The following is a 19641-nucleotide window of genomic DNA, read 5'->3' as shown; positions in this document are numbered from 1 at the left end:
AGGAAAAGTAAGACATCCAACCACTATTGCTGACCTGATCCTCCAGGCTCCGCAGACTGATGGTGTCCCCTAAAACGCAGATGCTGCCACCTATAGGAAGAAGCTACAAATACTGCGATGACATTTTAAGAGGCTGCTTGAGATGGCAAACTGTGATGTGAAGGGGGCTAATCTCGTTGTTTTAAATTTTCCTTCCTCTTGCCAGACTGGTTTTCCTCCTCCCTTTAAAAAGTCATTCAAGGAGCTCCTGGCTGGCTCTGTCGGTGAAGCCTCTGCCTTCGTCTCAGGTCCTGATCTCAGGGTCCTGGAATCAAGCTCCACGTCAGGCTCCCTATTCAGTGGGGAGCCTGCTTCTTCCTCTTCCTCTGCCATTGCCCCTGCTCCTGCGCTCGCACTCTGTCTCTCTCAAATGAATGAATTTTAAAAACCTTTTAAAAAAATGAAAAGTAGTAACTAGATATCATTTTAGAGAAGCTGCCTCTGCTCACTTTGGATTCTGGAGAGTGTGCATGGAGAAGAGAGTCCCCTCCCCAGAATCACTCCCGGGCTGATGAGAACACCCACGCCTCAGGCAGTCAGGCAGCAGGATGAGACAGTCGAGGCACCAGCTTACCTTATGGCTACGCCCCTATGCGGCAAGCTAGGACTCCATCACACTTCCCAGGGACCAAGGCCTGGCTGGTCCTCAACATGAACCTAAGAAACAAGGGCAACGTGTTCACGTTTTCACCCCATTTTGGCTACACCTCGAGGCAGTTAGCCAATTGCCTCCCGGGGGGCTTCTGTGCAGACTATGGCTGAGGATTTTCCCGTCATGGCCTTCTTTCCACTTATTTAAGGAAAATTTGGAGTATGCCAGGGTAATTGTTTTGCATTAAAGCACCGTAATTCAGCTCCTTTCTGAACTTTGAAAGCATGAAAGTATGAGTCACTTTCTATATAGCAGTGCTAGGAGATGCAAACCGAGTATTATTTCTAAAAATTTGTGATTTCAAGCTGGGTCTTTTTTTGTATTCGCTTGTTAGTTTTCGTCTTAATTGTGACACTCATATTATTGACGGAATGAGAGAATTTGAATCACATCTTGTCCTGAGCACTAATGTCACAAGCTGCTTCCCTATTTCACATGATTTCTTTTACATGTGGGTCATTATTGTTCAGTCTTGCTCTCTTCCACTCCTGAATGCCTGTCTCCCACCCACATATATACTTCCATCTCAGGATCCCAGATCCTTCTTTACGGGTGATCTGGATGTTTTTACATTCTACTTTGTTACTTCTCATACCTTCTATGTGTCCCTCTTTGTATAAGTGTGACTACCTTACACTTGTCCAACACTGGATCCTCCTTCTTAGAATGATATATTCACAGTCTAATTTTTTGCCTTTTCTTGAGTGTGCCCAGAGAGTGAAGAAAGGAGCAGGTCAGCTGGAAGGAAGCATGAGTTGTGGACAAAGAAGGAGAGGAGAAGGTAGAAAGAGAAGAGCCTACGCCGTCTCCTCTAAATTTGCATCCAGTCTCAGAAAGCATACTTCGCTTTGAACTCTATGCAGTGCCTGGCACACGAGCTAAGGTCGGATTGCAAAACTGAGTGCTGCGGGCAATTGCCTGGCGTTTCCTACTTTACCCCCTTGGCTCTCCTGTGGAAACTTTACTGTAACACACTACCGCTTGCTTTACAAAATGTTTGCTTATGAAAGTTCTGAGGTGCCAGCAGAGATTTTAGAATCGGAAAGACTTGGTTTTAATTCTCAGCTTTGCTATGGGACCTTGGACAAAGTATACGCCCTCCTGAAGATTCAGTTTTTCCACAGTAAATGTTTCTCTCATGAGAGAAAAGGGAGAAAACGTATGTGAAAACCTGGGCAAAGTGCTTGGCACTTCATACAACCCAGAATTCCAGTTAATCTGTTTACTAGATATTTCCCGAATGTTCGCCACTTGCAGAGGCCTGTCTGCAGGGTGCTGAGCACACAGTGGGGGACGGTGTGCATCCGCGGATGCAGGACTTACATTCCAGCAGGAAAAGCAGATAATAATCATGGAAACAAAGTGTAATTACAGAGGTTGGTTAGCCCAGGAGTAAATAAGCGGGATGCATGGCTCGGGGGTCGCAGGAGGACCTCTCTCTGCGAGGAAAGCCGCGGAAGGCTTCACTGCCACCCGAAGCATGAGAATGAGCAAGTGGAGCCAAGAGCTGTTCAAGGCAGAGGCACGAACATCGTCGGCTCCGAAAGAGACTGTCCACCTCCCTGGTCAACTGACTGGCGACGGGCGCCAGCCCTAGGTGGCCGCCTAATGGGCTCTGGTGCTGGAATCCACAGAGGAATCCCACTTTCAAATCCCTCTTTGTGCGGTTTTGCAACCTGCTAGACTGCTTCCTTTCTACTCTGGCTCCATCTACTGAACAAAAACGACCAGTGCTGCCTAAATTTGTCTATTACAGCTTTGTCCACAATCTTCAATGAAGTGGAAACAGAATACACTTTCCCTGAACATGGTACTTAGTTTTGACTCTGTTAAGCTCTATTTCCCAGCAGAACGAGTTTAAAGGGATTCTGATCATTCCTTCTGAACACATTTGCTTTTTTTTTTTTTTCCCAGTGTCCCTTAATAGTAATTAATTACGTTGGCTAGTGTGGCTTATAGAAGCTGCAACCTTCCATTTTGTTTAAAAGAAAACCACAGGTTTGAAAGGGAGTCACTTATGGGGTGCCTGGCTGGCCCAGGCAGTAGAGCATGTGACTCTTGAATTTAGGGTCGTGAGTTTGAGCCCCACATGGATGTAGAGATTACTTAAAAATAAAATCTTAATAAAAAATGGAGTCACTTAGTTAAGGGCTCCATGTGAATACATAAACCAAGATTTAACTATGCCTAAGCTAACTGCAGTTTCAACCCCCAGGCATGTACCCTTTCTTGGCCAACATGAATTTCCTGGTCAGTACTAGGAAATTTACTGATAGAGCTTCTGCTCTGCTTAGGAGGGGTACATTGCCTGAAACAATGTATCCTTTGCTAGTATTTTCCTCTTTTAAAAACCTTTTCTTTTCCCCAGCTCAAAAGAGCTCCTTTCTATTTGCTAGATGGTCTACTGTCCCATTCATGAATCATTCAATAAAGTCAATTTGATCTTTTAAACTACTCAGTTAAAAATTTTTTTTTTTTTTTTCTTTTTTTTACTCAGTTAAATTTTTGTTGTTTTAACGATTTTCACTGATCCTCAATTACTCTTTTCAATATGCAAAAGTTGCCTTTCTGGCAAACTGCCATTGATAATTATTACCACTATTAGAATCCCAGGGGCTGACCTGGGTCTTGCACATAGCTTATGTGGCTTTCTGGTCCCTGGGACCTCTTTATTCCAGGGACATTGGGTCCACCAGGCTCTCCACATATTTCTAACACTTGGATTTGCATTTCTGGGTGTTTCACTTTACTTCTACCCTCAAGTCTAGGGGTGAGCTTCTTCAGTTCATTAATCCTTTCAGCTAATATTTATTAAATGCTTCCTATGGGCAAACGTTGATTTATTTAAATCAGAGGATTTACTCCACTCTTACTGGGAGTACATTAAAGTTGCTAACCTTCTGAAGAGTATGTTCTGGAAGGTGGGGGAAGGGTAGATATGGAGACAGACAATAAGGAAATAACTCAGTTGGTGGAGTGTCTGCCTTGGGCTCAGGTCATGATCCCGGGATCCTGGGATCGAGCCCCTAGCCTGCTTCTCCCTCCCCTTGCTCCTGTGCTCTCGCTTGCTCTCTCCCCTTCTCAAATACATGAATAAAATCTTTAAAAGAAAATGTGTGAGACAGCCAATAAATGCTGTACAGCACAGGAAAGCAGGGAAGAGGACATAGGGAATGGGGGTGGGCAGTTGCTATTTATGGTTTGCAAAGGCCTCACTAAAAAAAGTAACCTTTGAAAAGACATCTAAAGAAAGTGAGGGAGGGAGGCATGTAGCTGTCTGGAGGGAAAGCCTGATTTCAGGCAGAGGGAAGAGCTGATGAAAAGGGGCAGGAAAGAAATAGGTGAGAGGTAGAAAGTGCAGTCAGGGAGGTAGAACGGACAGGTCCTACCGGGTCTTGTAAGCCCTCGTATCTTACTTTTGCACTGAATGAGCTGGGAAGCCATTCATGTACTCTGAGCAGAGGAACTGTATCAGAACCAACAGGATTTAGCTCGTTGGTGAGTCACATATAGAAACTACACCAGATGGAGTTGTTGGACAAAGAAAAATATTTGCATCAAGTAAGGGGATCCGGGGAAGAATTTCCAAAGCCGTGACTCCCTGTGACTCCTTTTATGTAGGGTTAGGAGGAGTATTTCCTGGAGCCCAGTCATTGTAGGGAGAAGTGTGTGAGGTCACACAAGGACCTTAAGGACACAGGCCTAGAAGTCGCATAAATTGTAGGTTATATAAATGAGGCTTGTGTTCCTCCTTGGGTGGAGATTTCAGTATGGTAATGAGGTAAAAAGTACTGTCCATCTCTCCATGGTCCATCTGGGCAGGTGTGAGTCTGGTGTCGAGCCCAAACTGGTCTGGGTGATCTGGGCTGCTGGAGTGCTCCCTCCAGGGAGGAGTTACTGCTGAAGGGATAGTTGTGATTTCCATCAGGGTTGCTTTGGTGGGGAGGGGAGTCTCGGGGGGGGGTCCTCAGTTTGAGGTAAGAGATACATTATGCTGGGAAGAGTTTAAGGAACAATGTGGGACAAAAGTGGGTGGAGATGAGAAGTAAAGGTGAGGCCTTGGGGTCTAGCTGGGGACAGAATGACATAATCTGATAAATTTTTAATAAAATTTGTGTTGAGAAGAAACAACAGGGAGAGCAGATGCAGAAGCAGAGAGGTTCAATGGGGGGCCAACTGCAGCAGAGAGGTTCAATGGGGGGCCAACTGCAACAATCCAGGCAAGAAAGATGGTGGTTTGCCTCTAGGGTGGTAGCAGATGGAGGGTTAGAAGTAGCCTAATTTTAATACATCCTAGGGGTAGAAATGATGGGATTTACTGACTACATGACAGGATGTGGGATGAGAGATTAAGCAAGGCCCCAAGGATAACTGCAAGGTTTTCAGCCTAAGAAAACCAGAGGACTGAGCTGGGTATAAATTTACGCTTTAGCTGTATATAGGTAAATAAATTTTAAAGCCAGGAGCCTGCATGGGATCTCCCAGCAGAAAGAGGGGAAAATAGAAGGTTTGAGGACCAGTCCTTAAACTGATTTGGGACATTTAGATTTGGGCATATGAGGATAAACCAGCAAAGGAGACAGAAGGACCAGAACCAAGAAACGTGTTCTTGAAAACAAGAGAAGGAAGCATTTGCAGAAGAATACTGACATGACAAATGCTGCTTGCTGACCCTGAAGTAAGAGGACTGAAACTTGACAGTGAGAAGGTCACTGTGGAGGTCAGTGATGACCTTGACTCATGAAGTGATGGAGTGGAAGTCTGACTTTAATAATAATAATCCCTCCAAACACACTCAAAAAAACCCTCAAAATGGAACAGAGACCTAAATGTGAGACCTGAAACCATAAAATTTCGAGAAGAAAACATAGGCAGTAATATCTCGACATTAGCTGTAGAAACATTTTCCTAGATATGTCTCCTTTGGCAAAGGAAATGAAAACAAAATTAAGTTACTGGGACTACACCAAAATAAAAAGTGTTCACACAGTGAGGAAATCATCAACAACTAAAAGACAGCATACTGAATGGGAGAGGATATCTTCTAATGATTTATCAAATAACGGGTTAATATCCGATATATATAAAGAACGTACACAACTCAACACTAAAAAACCAAGTAATCCAATTACAAAATGGGCAGGGGACCTGACCAGACATTTTCCCAAAGACTTACAGATGGCCAATAACACGTGAAATGATTCTCAACATTACTCATCATTAGGGAAATGCAAATCAAAACCACAATGAGATATCACCCTTCACCTGTCAGAATGGCTAAAATCAAAAATACAAGAAACAACAGGTGTGGGCGAGGATGCAGAGAAAGAGGAACCCTCATGCATTGTTGGTGGGAATGCAAACTGGTGCAGCCACTGTGGAAATCAGTATGAAGGTTCCTCATAGATTAAAAATAGAACTACCGTAAGATGCAGTAATTCCACTACAAGGTATTTATCCAAAGGAAATGAAAACACTAACTCAGAAAGTTATATACACCCCTATATTTACTGCAACACTATTTTTAGTAGCCAACATATGGAAACAGTCCAAGTATTCATCCATAGATAAATGGATAAAGAAAATGTAGTGATAGGGGCGCCTGGGTGGCTCAGTCATTAAATGTCTGCCTTTCACTTGAGTTGTGATCCCAGGATCCTGGGATCCAGCCCTGCATCGGACTTGCTGTTCAGCGGGGAGCCTGCTTCTCCCTCTCCGACTCCCCTGCTTGTGTTCCCTCTCTTGCTGTCCTCCTCTGTCAAATAAATTAAATAAATCTTAAAAAAAAAGGAAATGTAGTGTATATATAGTGTATATAAATATATATGTGTGGGCACCTGGGTGGCTCAGTGGGTTAAGCTGCTGCCTTCGGCTCAGGTCATGATCTCAGGGTCCTGGGATCCAGTCCCGCATCGGGCTCTCTGCTCAGCAGGGAGCCTGCTTCCTTCTCTCTCTCTCTCTGCCTGCCTCTCAGTGTACTTGTGATTTCTCTCTGTCAAATAAACAAATAAAATCTTAAAAAAAAAAAAATAAATTTTAAATATATATGTGTGTATATACATATATATAACAGAATATTACTCGGCTGCACAATCATTTTAAGATGATTTTAAACATACAAATGTTTATATGTATATTTATATACTATATACCATATAGGTACATAGTTGATATATTACTGTGTTATATAAAAATTATATATACATAATCATAGTATTACATATAAACATAATTATATATAACATATAATTATATATAATACTATAGTATATAGAATAGAGTATATATGTATAAAATTATATACAGATATATATAATTCATATTCGAGTATTACATAATTTATGTTATTATAATATATATTATATATTTATATATCTGAATGAAGTTGGTTTCCTTATGTGAGGAAAATCTTTTCTAACCACCAAATAGACATCAAGGAATATGTTAGTATATACAAAATAATTTATATATATATATACAAATAAAGTCTTCTTTTTTTTTTTTTTAAGATTTTATTTATTTATTTGACAGAGAGAAATCACAAGTAGACGGAGAGGCAGGCAGAGAGGGAGAGAGAGAGAGGGAAGCAGGCTCCTGCTGAGCAGAGAGCCCGATGAGGGACTCAATCCCAGGACCCTGAGATCATGACCTGAGCTGAAGGCAGCGGCTTAACCTACTGAGCCACCCAGGTGCCCCATAAATAAAGTCTTCTATATATATATATATATATATTTATATATTTATTTATATATTTATATATTATAAATATATATATTATATATATATAATATATATATATAAAGAAGACTTTATTTCTTTGAAAGGGTGAGAATGAGAGAGAACACAAACTAGAGGAGAGGCAGAGGGAGAAGCAGACTCCTCGCTGAGCAGGGAGTCTGACGTGGAGCTTGATTCCAAAGGCACAAGCTTAACCGACTGAATCACCCAGGTATCCCCAAATAATTAATATTTATTTATAATCTGTTAGATCCGGTGATGACACCAAAATCATATCTGATTGCACATATGAGATTTTTTTCTCTTCTCCATCCAAAAACATTGGGCTATTACCTTTTCTTTGGTGTGCAAAGGTTCATATTGACTGATTTGCACGTCAAAGCAGGAAAAACTGGTATAGTTAGAGGAAAATCAAGTACATGGAATCTATGAATTATTTAGGGATGGAAAAAGCACGAGATTTAATGTAAGAAAACCTAGACTGAATTCTTGACCCAACGCTTGCAGCCTCTGTGTCCTTGGGCAAGGTACTCAACCATTCTCGCCCACCTCAGATTTCCATCAGTAAAATAAAAGCAATGATGACGATGACACTCAGGGAGCACATATTAGGTGCCAGGCTAAGTCCTTTACATGTGTTACGTCATCTACTCTTCACATCAACCCTCCGAGGTGAGGACGGCTGTATTCCCAACCTATGGATGAGGAAACAGAGACCTGAGAAGTACTTTGTCCAAGATCACACAGCAAGTAAGAAATGAGCAGAGCCTGAAAGTCTAACTCCAGAGCCCGTGATCTTAACTACTACACTATAGTACTTTATGATCATATAATGGGATGGTCAAAGCACTTAATATATATTCAAATGCTCAGAGCACTTGACACGCGTTATTTTTACTGCATCAGAAAGGGAATCACTGTGGGGCGCCTGGGTGGCTCAGCGGGTTAAAGCCTCTGCCTTCGGCCCGGGTCGTGATCCCAGGGTCCTGGGATCGAGCCCGGAATCGGGCACTCTGCTCAGTGCAGAGCCTGCTTCTCTCTCTCTCTCTCTCTGCCTGCCTCTCTGCCTACTTGTGTTCTCTGTCAAATAAATAAATAAAATCTTAAAAAAAAAAAAAGAAAGGGAATCACTGTAATTAATAGACAGCATCGCAATGTAAAGACAGAAGTACTGACATTGTTCATTAGGGGTCCAGAGAGTCTCGTCCCAGTTTCTCCATAAATTAGCTGAGTGACTGTGACAAGTCACTTAACATCTGGGGTCCAAGTTTTCTCAATGTATACTGATGTTTAAGTACCATTTAGATCCTGCTGGCTAGGAAATGATGCTGTTTTGCCCTTTTAAGCTCTTCTGGATCCAGCTTTCTTTAATGTGCTGGCTCTGAATTTTTTCTCACAGGAGAAATGTTGCATTTTTCTCCTTGTTCCGGCTTCTGAATGCTTTGAGTTCATATACAAGATTATCAAAAAGTGTAACATGCTCAGAAAAATCAGTGAACCATGGAAAGAGGACTCTTGTTTTCTTTTCAAAGACTTGCTTACTTTGTTTTACCCTGTTTTGAGTAGGTAACGCACTGGCATTGTCCAGAAGTTAAAACCCTATCACGAGGCACACACTGAGGAGTCTTGCTCCCTTTCCTTGACCCTGTCAATCCTATCCCTACTGTTCTGCTTCTTTTTTTCTTATTTATCCTTCTGGGGTTTATCTATACAAGTTCAAGCCATACGAATGCAAATACTTACCCCCTTTTTTAAAGGGGGAAGCAGGCTCCCTGCTGAGCAGAGAGCCCAATGCAGGGCTCGATCCCAGGACCCTGAGATCATGATCTGAGTCGAAGTCAGAGGCTTTAACCCACTGAGCCACCCAGGTGCCCCTTTTCTCCTCTTTCTTAGACAAAAGATGATACATTATATTCACTCTGTTTTTTTCACTTCACAATACATCTTGGAAATCACTGTGCCTCAGTACACAAAGAGCTTCATTTACTTTTTTTTCAGCTGTGTATTATTCCATTGCAGGGTAGTAGCATAGTTCATTTAATTTTTGAATGAAGGACACTTTTTCTATTTTTCTAATACAGACAGTGATGCTAATAAGTAACACTGGGCACACATCATTTTATATTATATAGCTACACACACAGGACAAACTCCCATGAGTGGGATTCGTGGGTTAAAGGGTAAATGATTTTTGTAATATTATGAATATTATCATATTGCCCTCCACAGAAGTCAGACCATTTTACACACCGACCAGGAGCATAGCAGAGTGTCTGTGCCCCATGGATTCACCAACATTGTGTTGTCAAGTGTTGAATTTTTTTTTAATTAATTTTTTTAAAAGATTTTTATTTATTTATTTGACAGGCAGAGATCACAAGTAGGCAGAGAGGCAGGCAGAGAGAGAGGGGGAACAGGTTCCCTGCTGAGCAGAGAGCCCGATGTGGGGCTCGATCCCAGGACCCTGGGATCATGACCTGAGCCGAAACAGAGGCTTTAACCCACTGAGCCACCCAGGCGCCCCAAGTGTTGAATTTTTATTTAACAGACCATTTATCTGTTACAGAAAATGGGAGGCAGAGTGATTTTAATCTGCTCAAAGATAAAGCTTTTAAAATGAGTTGGGAAGTTGAAAAGCTGGTCAAAATTTAAAGCAAGGTTTGATGGAAATGGATTCTTCACAGCAGACCCCAATCTGAGGCTAGACAGCACAGTAATATTCAGAAACTCCTGTTAAGTGATGACTGACATTGGAAGAGAATAAAAATTTTTAGTAACCCAAAGCTGTAAGTCAATTATCTAAGGAAATTTGGCAATTGCTTTCCAATTACTCAATCTTAATCCAAAGAAATCACTTGCTGCCCTACTGGAGCCTAGCTTTAACCTATCCCACAATACTGTTAACTGATTTTTTTTTTTAACTCTTGTTTTTTATTCTAGTCTGGTCTGTGCAGGAACGAAGGGCAAGCCAGCCCCAAATATGCCATTGTGACATGCCAATTATTTCAAGCTTCTTCATTAAAAGACTCAGGATGAAATTTTACCGTCTAAAAGAATTTAGATCGTGGACCTGCTCTAGGAAGAGAACCATCACCATAGATACTCACGTTGTCATATGAACAGGGTATGGTTGGCAGGAAGCAGCCTAGCAAGGTCTGTTTGATCAAAGTCCTCTTTTTGTCTCATTGTTATTGAATGGCCTTGGAAAAACATTTGTTCCCCCAAAATTTACTCTTTCTCATCTTCTGGTGGATTGCTTTCTTTGCCTCTGAAATTCCAGACCCCTTACTCCCTTTTCCTTAGTTCAGGAGGACATATATATATATCTCACTTGACTGTCTTTGGAATCTTATGTCTTTGTGGATTCCCTGTAAAACAAAATTCAACTTGACTTTTTCCTGTTGATCTGTTGCATGTCAGTTTAACTCTTAGATCAGTCAGAAGAACCTTGATAGATAGAGTAAAATCTTTCTTCCCCAACACTAGCATATTAACAACTCCAAATTAGTATCTGCCTATTAATTCTAAGGGTGAAATACACATTTAATGTTCTGAACAGGCATCACAGAGCAAAAATGGTAGGAACAAGATAAAAAAGAACCGAAGAAACCCCTTTCTACACTGAGTCACTCTCTCTCTTCACACATAATCATGTACACAGGCATGCACACGCACACACACACACACACACGCTGGCATGTGCATTTCTTTCAGATTCAAAGAAAAGAAAATGTGTAGATTCCATTCTATTTTTTCTCTCAGATCTAAAGGTTCATTTTTGACCGAACATAATATAAAATACGTGGTACACTTTCTGTATTTGTATATTTTAAAAACCACTATACTGAAGGCTATCTGGTATCATTTCTTTTGATAACACCCTAAACCTTCATTTAATTTAAATGGAAACTTCAACAAACTTCATTCCTCAGTAAAATGGTAATGATGCTGATACCCACCTCACAGGACTTTTGTGAAGGTTAAATAACTCAAAACATGTGAAGCACCTAGAAAAGTATTGGAATAGAGTAAGCACTCAATAAATGTTAGCTATTACCATATTTATTCTCTTGTAATACATTCTAGTAACTGCAAAATCTTTGATAGGCACAATGGTAGGCATAATACGTCTTACTTCTTTATGTTGAAGAAAATCTTGAAACCTTAATTAATGAACAGTGATCAGAATCAGCCCAGAAATTAGGAGTGATGATGGAAAGGCTCCTCCAGTGGTTAAAGTTAATGCTGAAATTGTTTGATATTTAAACTCAAATGTGGGAGCAAAATAATGGTCCATCTATATGGCCACTCCCTAATTCTTGGAAACCTGCGAATCTGTTACCTTATATGGCAAAAGGGATTTTTCAGATGTGATTAGAGTTAGGGACCTTGAGAATGGAGGTTATCTTGGATCATCCAGATGGCCCCCAACAAATCACATGAGTTGTTAAAAGCGAAAATTTCTCCTATGATAAAGAAAGTTCAGGGAGGGGCACCTGTCTCAGTCTGAAGAGCATGCAACTCTTGATCTTGGGTCCTGAGTTCAATCTCCACGTTGGGGATAGAGATAACTTAAAATAAATAAATAAATGTTTTAAAAGGTAAAGAAAGATTCAAGGGATGTGATGATATCGGGACTCAACCAGCTGATCAGATATTGACTGGTTTCTTGAAGAAGTGAGCCCAAGAATGTAAGTGGGAAATTTTTTTTTTTTTTAAAGGTGCCTGGGTGGCTCAGTAGGCTAAGCACCTGCCTTCAGCTCAGGTGATGATCCCAGGATCCTGGGATGGAATCCTGTGACAGGATCTGTGCTGAGCAGGGACTCTGCTTCTCCCTCTGTCCCTCCCACTGGTCATGCTCACTCTCTCGCTCTCACCCTCTCTCAAATAAAGGCGGAGGGGGGGGGGAACAACTCCAGGTGGCTCCCTAGAAGCCAGAAAAGACAAGGGAAAGATTCTCTCCTGCAGATTCTATAAAGGAATGTGGCCCTAGGAGTCCCATTTCAAATCTGACCTACAGAATAGTAACATAATCATTTTGATATGGCTGCAAAAGATTACATCAAGGTAGCAATCTTTTGCAAAGACATAGAACTTTTGGCCATTTACTGAGTGTTTTGTACTAAAAAATTTAAAGTGACACATTGTGAATGAACAGTTCCATAAACCATATATTCTCCTGACTTGGACCCTGTGCACAATACGCCAATCTGCTGTTCTACAAACATTTACGATGACTTAGTCCAGGCCCGAGGCTAAAGAAGACTTTTGAGCTATTGGCAAATCAAATGATCTTTGATTTGAGCTATTGGAAAATCAAGTCACTGGTATCACTCAAGGGCAATGCTCAATCTGTCTCTGCTTCACACAGAGGTGTATAAGTGCACTGAGGGACTTTCATGCCTTGTGAAACTAGATCTTTGGAAACTATTTTGGCAAGAAGTAGTTTGGCCCAAATTTCAGAAATTAAAAACATCCTTCACTGCATTTTTTAAAACTGTAGAGTTGAAAGAATTTCTGGCCATTTTCTCCAACTTAAAACTGAATGAAAATGAATTAACATTGTGCAGTGAGTCTTTTTCAGTAATAACAGTGTGATTAAAGCACTACCAGTCTATGTTACTGACCGCTACTACAGTATAGTCCTGAAAACAAAATATGCCAACACTGAAGTATCAGAAGTCTGTAAATATCTCAGGGTAGTTAACATATATGTAAATCCAATTAGAAACTTTCTATCTATTCATATAGATAAAAATATGTATCTTTATTTATATAATACTTTTATTATGTAAATATACCTATATTCATAAATATATGCTATGTTGTTAGATACTTGTAAGTTTAGAGTTGCTAGACATTCCAAATTGATTTAAATGCTTAGTATTTTTTTAGTGACCATGTTTATCCTTTATAATGCATTTTCCCTGGTCTATTTAATTGGATTTAAATATGTCCCTTTAATTTGACAGCAATAGGGCAAACTATCTTTTGATTGTATCTTTTTATCCTTTTATATCTTTTATAATTTTGATAAATTTCTTCCAAATGTCATAGAATCAGAATATCCGCATCCTCGACGAAAGTCTACTTCTTCATTGGTGTATTTCATCCATTTACTTCTGATATATTGGGACTTATTTTCAAGATTTCATTTTATTCTTTAAAAAAAACATGCTTTAAATGATTTTCTCCCTTCTTTCATTCTTTCTTTTGGAACTTTAAGGATGTATTTGTCAGGATCAAGGCTACGCTGCAGTAACAAGAATTCTTCAAGTAAGTATCTTACGCAGCATCGGTGTTACGTTCTCTCCCGTGCTCTCCCGTGAAGTGTTTCAGGAGCGGGCTGGGCTCACAGTGCAGGGGCTGCAGCACCGATGCTGGGAGGCAACTCTGCCACACGCGGTCTCAGGGAACCCAGGCTGGCAGACCTGCTCTAACCGTCTGTCATCTCTAAGATTTAGCTTCTGTGTTTGCATCTCACGTGATCACCCTGGTTGTTGCCATTTTGCAGCCAGTGGGAGAGGAAAATGGACAGAAGGGAAAACACAGAGCTTCCCCTTAAAAAGGCTACCTGGTTGCACACATCACTTTTACTTGCAGGGCTTTAGCAAAAGCTGTTACAGGGACACACGCACCTGCACGAGCAGCTGGGAAGTGCGGCCTCTGGCTTGTGAGACATGTGTTCAGCTAAAACACAAGATATCCTGTTACCGAAAAGAAAGGGAGAGAAGATTGCGTCGGTAACACTTTTGGTCTTATTGCTGATTAGATGCCGGTTCAATAACGAATTCTACCTTGCTCTTATTTTTCTCTTCTCATGAGACCATAGTTGGTGTTATTATTTTACAACCAGTTATTACTTAAGATTGCTAATTTTCTGCTTATCATTTCTTCTTGCCTCTTAGTCCTTCCTTTTGGTTTCAAGTTCACGGTTCTCGAAGAACACTATATTAGCTGTCTATTGCTGCCTAACAAATTGCTCCAAAGTGGAATGAACAGGAACCACATTTATTTTCTGTTTCTGGATCTGGAGCGGCTGGGCTGGGCCCTCTACTTCAGAGCCTCAGAGGCCATGGTTGAGGTGCTGGGTGGGTACACAGTCATATGAAGCCTCCGCTGAGGAAGGAGCTGCCTCCCAGCTCCCGCAAATGGCTGCTGACAGGATTCCCGTCTTTACGACTGGATAACTGGATGAAGGTCTCAGTTCTTTGCTGGCTGTTGGCTAGAGGCTGTGGTCAGTTCTTTGCCATGTGAGTGTCCCCAACATGGCAGCTTCTTCACCAAAGCATGTAAACAAGGAAGGCAACAGAGGAAGAGAACCAGCAAGACACAATTCACAGTCTCTGGAAACACAAGGCACAAAGGACACTGCATCATTTCTGCTGTGTTCTATCTGTCAGAAGCGATCACTAGGTCTGGCCCATGCTCTGGGGCGGGGGTGGGGGGTGGGGCGGTGGGGGGGGGTCGTCACACCTCCGTGGGAATGCCGGCAGGTGGGGTCGCAGAGCCCTGTCGGAAGCTGCCTACTAAACAGCCTCCTTGTAGCAGTTCAGGGAGTCTGACAGCAGGAGCTCTATTAATTTTTGTTGGTGTAAAAAGGTCTTAAACATCTTCGTTTCAGTCTCATTCTCTCCTCTGGGAATCCAGACAGAAGTGTGTTAGACCATGTGATATCATCCAACAGCCCAATGATGCCATGGTCTTATGGTTTTCTAGTCTTTTTTATCTTTGAATGTCATTCTGGAAACTTTCTATTGCTGTGTTTTCAGGTTCATTGATCTTTGCTTCTGCGGTGTTACTGACCTCTGACCTTTGTATATTTACACATTTATGACACTTCCACATGGCTCACCATCAGAGGAAAAATAGCATGGAAATCTGATAATATTTAAACCAAGTAATACAGAAAATATGACGTTTCAAACTCTTTGACACAACCAAACACACTACTTAGAGGAAACTTAAATACGTCGAGAAATTAAATACTTCTTACAAAAACTAAACTGAAAATTAATAAAGTAAGTATCTAGATGAAGAAGTTAGAAAAAGAAAAAACAGGTAAATCCCAAGAATGCAGAAAGAAACAAATCATAAAGATAAATGAATAAGGGCCCCTGGAAGTCTCAGTAGGTTAAGTAAGTGATTCTTGATCTCGGATTTGAGCTTCACACTGGGTGTAGAGACCACTTAAAAATAAAGGATAAGATTAGAAAACAAAGATATAGCACAGGACAATCAGGCCAAAGCTGTTATCTGAGAAGACCAATAAACAAACTCTTGCTATGATTATTCAAAGAGAAAAGACTCAGAAAATAATATAAGAAATACAAAAGACTCAGAAAATAATATAAAAATTATGAAATGTAGTTATAGCAGAAAAATTTTTAAAAGATAACACTAGGGAAAAAGTTTATGCCAACAGATTTTGAAAATTTTGGTGAAATATACTATTTATTAGAAAATTATAACTTTTTTAAAAGTGGGGAGGGAAGGGGCGCCTGGGTGGCTCAGTGGCTTAATAAGCCTCTGCCTTCGGCTCAGGTCATGATCTCAGGGTCCTGGAATCAAGCCCCGTATCAGGCTCTCTGCTCAGTGGGGAGTCTGCTTCTTCCTCTCTCTCTGCCTGCCTCTCTGCCTACTTGTGATCTCTGTCTGTCAAATAAATACATAAAATCTTGGGGTGCCTGGGTGGCTCAGTAGGTTGGAGCCTCTGCCTTCGCCTCAGGTCATGATCTCAGGGTCCTGGGATTGAGCCCCACATCGGGCTCTCTGCTCAGTGGGGAACCTGCTTCCTCCTCTCTCTCTCTGCCTGCCTCTCTGACTACTTGTAATCTGTCTGTCAAATAAATAGAATCTTTAAAAACAATAAATACATACAATCTTTAAAAGAAAATAAATAAAGTGGGGAGGGCAGAGAAAGAATCTTAAGCAGGTTCCATGCCCAGTGTGGAGCCGGACAAGTGGCTCAATCTCACAGCCCTAAGATCGTGATTTTGAGCTGAAATCAAGAGTCAGATGCTTAACGAACTGAGCCACCCAGGTGCCCCAAAAGATTATAACTTTTTAAAACAAGCTTTTGAATAAAGAGAGAACATGAATAAACTCTAAGTATAGCAGATGAATAAAGGGAAACATTAAAGTATTTATCCTGTGTTTCCCATACAGGTTCTACTTCAGATCTGTCTGTAGGAGTATGAAGGCCAATCTGTCTATAGGAGTAGGATGGGTGATCAATGGAGAAGGAATGACAGGATTAGAACACCTGTATTTTGCAACCCCACGTGAATTATTCATCACAAGCGGCTAAAAGACCAAAAAAAAAAAAAAAAAAAAAAGACAACCAACTATTAACATTTGAAGAACATATTAAAAAGTTAAAAAGTATATAAAAAGTAACCTTAACAAAGAAACAGGACCGGAAACTGACCAAGTCACTTGATCCAAGCCTTACTTGCAGATAACAGTTAAAGTTGAAGCTGTGACAGAGGGATTTCTAGTGTGTAAGGCTCCCAAAGGCACCTATGTCAGAGAATGGTTCCTCCCAGGATTGGAGTCCTGGAGGCCAGCTCTAAGTCAGCCGGGTTCAGGCAGCCAACAGAACCTGCGGGGAAGAAGGACACAATGCGGGACCGATAGGCAGTAGAAGGCAGAGGTTGAGGGGAGTTGTGTGTCCAGCTGAGCAGTTTGTTTTAGTCTGTTAATAGATGGGGATGAATTGTCATTCAAGGATTTTCATTAAGAAAGTAACACAATCATATCAGTATCATTTTAATAATTTTATTTGTCAGAGCGAGAGTGCGAGTGCACAAGCAGGGGGAGTGGCAGAGGGAGAGGGAGAAGCAGGGTGTGATATGGGGCTCCATCCCAGGACTCTGGGATCACAACATGAGCCAAAGGCAGATACTTGACCAACTGAGCCACCCAGGTGTTACAATCAGTATTTTAATGGCATCAGCCTCGGAGCAGTACACAGGATGTTTTAGAGCAAGACAAGACTACAGACAGGAAGGTCAATTAATTTAAATACCAACTATATCTTTAAATTTAGGAAACACACCAATATCATCAACCTTAGCAATAAATACCTGGGGGTAGAGTAATTACTTGGGGTGAAATATACTCAGGTCGCATTTTCCTTCTAAAAAATTCAGAGAACTGCTGACCTTATCCCTAAATTATGTGGACCGTGTAGAATCTTAAGCATCTACTATTGAATACAGTCACATTTACATATGACATGTAAATACATATTAATGACATAAGATAAGTGGGGCACCTGGGTGGCTCAGTCAGTTAACTGTCTGACTCCGGATTTCGGCTCAGGTCATGATCTCAGGGTTATGAGATCAAGGCTCATGTCGGGCTCTGCACTAGGTACGGAGCCTGCTTGAGATTCTCTGTCTTTCTCTGCCCCTCATTCTCGCTGTCCCTCTCTCTGTCTCAAAAAAAGAACACACACACACAATAAAATTATATATGTGAATATTTAATAAAATATAATAAAATAAAAATATCATTTTTTGTGTTTATGCCCTGGACTTGGGAAGAGGAAGCAGGAAGACCTAGATTTAAACTTTGGATCTACAACTCACTAGCAGTATGATTCCAAGAAAGCCACCACTGGGCACCTCAGTTTCGTCTGTAAAATAAGAGGGCAGGGATGATTTTATTCACTGCTGTGTGTCTAGTACTAGCTTGGTGGTCAATGCACTGCGTATGTCAATAAATAGTTTCTGATCAAAGGCACTTATTGATTAAAGGCATGTCTACGCTACAGGGTTGCTGTGATCAGGAAATGAGATACACACTGTAAAAGTTCCTAATACTCTTAACGGGGACATTATTAAATGGCTGCTTTGTGCCCGGCAATGGGCCGGGTGCTGGGAATATGAAGATGACTAAGACAGCATCCTGACTTTGAGGGGGGACTTCTGTTTAGAGGGGCTCCATAAAGTATGTGCAATGGGGCACACGGTACCACGAAGTGCAGAACAGGTACTCAACAAACACCGAATCTGAATTTTTATGACACGTTTGTTTGCGAAGCCCCCTCATGAACGTTATTCTATTTGAAATAACAGGTACTGTCAGTTTTACAAGAACAGACAGAGGGCTTAGGCAACATTATCTGTTGGGATAAACAGGCACAACTTCATGGGAAAAACAGAATTTGAAAAGAGCTTCAAAATTATGACAGGAGTGAAAGATGGCAGGATGCAAGGTTCTTTTGTTTTGTCTCGTTTTGTTTTTTAAATAGACTCCATGCCCAAGGTGGTGCTTAAACTCATGACCCTGAGATTAGGAGTCATCTGCTCTAAAGACTGAGCCAGCCAGGTGCCCGGGGGAATGGGAGTTTTCTTTTAATTTATATTTATTTGAGAGAAAGAGGGAGAGAAAGAGAGAGCAAGCAAGCACCGGTGAAGGATGGGAGAGGGAGAAATAGACTCCCCACCGAGCAGGGAGCCAGACGCAAGGCTCAATCCCAGGACCCCAGGATCAAGAGCCGAAGGCAGATGCCCAACCAACTGAGCCACCCAGGAGTCCCAGGAGTTTTATAAGATGGACAAATACATAAGCAAAAGCTCTTCCTCGGTAATTCCATATTGCTTTTTAAATCTGTGTTCAGAGACCACATGTTTATAAATCCCCTCTATAATCCTGCTGAATAGCTATTTGTAATCTTTGGGATCAAGACTTACCCATCTTTGAAAATCTGGAGAACGTTATTTCCATCTTTAATTTTCATGTAACTGCTTCATGAATTGTCATGATGGTACTAACAGAAGTTACACAACAACATTCACTTATTCACAAATATTTACTGCCCACTTGATATGCTCCAGGCCCTGTGGCTGGTAGCATGGGGGTTACTAAGAGGAACAACGTATACACACTACCATATGTGCCATAACCCAGCTGAACTGGATTTCTTGGCAGAAGAATATCTGTGCTCCCCGCCCCTCCCATTTTCTTCCTACAGATGAATTCATCTCAGTCTGAAGATTTGCTCTTATATACAAAAAAAAAAACTTAACTGTTCTTTTAAAACCTTCTCTTTCTGGGACGCCTGGGTGGCTCAGTTGGTTAAGCAGCTGCCTTCGGCTCAGGTCATGATCCCAGCGTCCTGGGATTGAGTCCCACATGGGGCTCCTTGCTCAGCGGGGAACCTGCTTCTCCCTCTGCCTCTGTCTGCCTGTGCTCGCTCTCTC

The 19641-nt window shown here is 41.3% G+C and overlaps 1 long non-coding RNA gene across 4 annotated transcripts in view; it reads right to left on the bottom strand.

Moving 5' to 3' along the window:
- The window catches only part of LOC132028622 (uncharacterized), a 59519-nt gene that overhangs the window by 38725 nt on the left and 1153 nt on the right, over positions 1–19641 (bottom strand). Inside the window, exons 2-3 of one of the 4 annotated variants that reach the window (XR_009407485.1) lie at positions 11389–11436; positions 614–696 (exon numbers count right to left, since the gene is read on the bottom strand). The exons of 1 other annotated variant lie outside the window; for it this stretch is intronic. This is a non-coding gene — a long non-coding RNA (uncharacterized LOC132028622). The remainder of the gene's footprint in view (positions 1–613; positions 697–11388; positions 11437–19641) is intronic. 2 more of the 4 variants (XR_009407484.1, XR_009407483.1) reach the window with 2 other exon arrangements.

The sequence above is a fragment of the Mustela nigripes genome, chromosome 1 (assembly GCF_022355385.1).
Source record: "Mustela nigripes isolate SB6536 chromosome 1, MUSNIG.SB6536, whole genome shotgun sequence".
NCBI lineage: Eukaryota > Metazoa > Chordata > Mammalia > Carnivora > Mustelidae > Mustela > Mustela nigripes.
Note: the sequence above shows the minus strand (reverse complement) of the source record. Positions and strands in the feature narration are given on the sequence as shown.